The sequence below is a fragment of the Tupaia chinensis genome, unplaced genomic scaffold, assembly GCF_000334495.1.
Source record: "Tupaia chinensis unplaced genomic scaffold, TupChi_1.0 Scaffold000276_2, whole genome shotgun sequence".
Classification (NCBI taxonomy): Eukaryota; Metazoa; Chordata; class Mammalia; order Scandentia; family Tupaiidae; genus Tupaia; species Tupaia belangeri.
The window spans coordinates 478,858-480,525 of NW_006159759.1; positions in this window are offsets into that span (position 1 = coordinate 478,858).

The window sequence follows — 1,668 nt, forward strand, 5'->3', positions numbered from 1 at the left end:
ACACACACACACAGCATTTTTCAAGTGATTGAGTCCAGAACTTGAACTAGGGTCAGCCATGTGGGAGTACAGCCTTAACCACCATACCACCTGTTAGACCCTCTAAATCTTTATTTTGTTTCACTGGGGCCATATGTAGTTTTTCTAAGTTCTTTTTTTTTTTTCATTATTCCCGAACATAGAAAAGTAGTAAAATTCTTGAAATGAAAAGATCACACACGGTATATAGTCTTTTCTGTTGTATTCATTTTGCTCAATATTTTGTCTACAAGATTCATCTATATTGCTGTATTTAGGTATAGTTTGTTCATTCTCAGCATTTAGAATTTAATTGTGTGAGCATATTGCAATTTATCCATGTTTTAATACACAATAGAACACATGTGCACACATTGGGATGAGAGAGAGACAAAGAGAAGAGCAGCCTCTACGGGGTGTGCCCACACCATGAACCCTTCCACTAGCCCTCCAGCATGGTGGATCTTGGACACTCATACATTTGCCAGCATGTTTCAGGCTAACTGGGCTGAGGATTTGAACCACAGGCACCATGTGGGATCCTGCTTCTCTTGAGCAACATGTTACTGCTGCACCATGGAGCCAGCCCCTGTTCGTCCCTTTTATCGCTGATGGACATTGGCTTGATTCCTTTGGCTATTACAAATAGTGCTATTATGAATATTCTTGTATCCATCCATTGGCAAAGCTCTGTGTGGTAGAAGGTGTCTAAAAGGATCACAATGATTTCAGGAGTGGTGACCACTCCACAATCCCCTATCCTCCATTCTCCCCTCAGGACTTTGAGCACAACCCCTATTTGCCCCTTTCATCATTAATGGACATTGGTTTGATTCCTTTAACTATTACAAAAAGTGCTATTACGAATATTCTTGCATCCATTCATTAGCAAAGTTCTGTGTGGTAGACGGTGTCTAAAAGGTTCACAATGATTTCCACCTCCTATTATTTGTGCTTTAGATAATTTCCTGCCCTGTGCATGAAATGTGTTTTAGATAATTCCCTGCCCTGTACATGAAGTAGACCTATTGACTCACTTTCATTTTTTTAAGCTTATTTCTCTCCTTTATTAACAAAAGAGACAGAGAGAGAGAGACAGAGAGATAGCACTCCCAAAGGGTCTTCATGTTGCCTTCTACTTCCAGTTCAGTCAGCCCCAGACCATGGGCATACATGCACCCAGTGTGTTCAGAGACATCTCTGACACGAACCCAGAACATGCCCATGGGGGTGAAGCTCACAGAGCATCATGTCACCACCGTGACACCATCCTGCCCATACTAACTCGCTTCTTACAAATAGAATGCACCAACGACGGAATGCTGCTTTTCAAGATTTGGTTAGGACAGACCATGACCTTGCTCTTGCTGGGTCTCTCACATGTTCTTCTTGCTTGGTTTCTCTGATGAAGACAGTTGCCATTTGCAAGCTGCCCTCTACGGAACCTCAGTGATAAAGAAGAGAGGACAGGTTTCTATGAGGAACTAAGGGCCTTACTCCAACAACCCATGAGAAACTGAAACCTGCCAACAACTACATGAGTAAGCATGGAAGGATCCTTCCCGCAGCAAAGCTTGACCGTAGCCTGAGCTGACACTTTGCATCTTTGTGAAATATCCTGAACCAGAGGACCCAGCTCAGCCACAAATG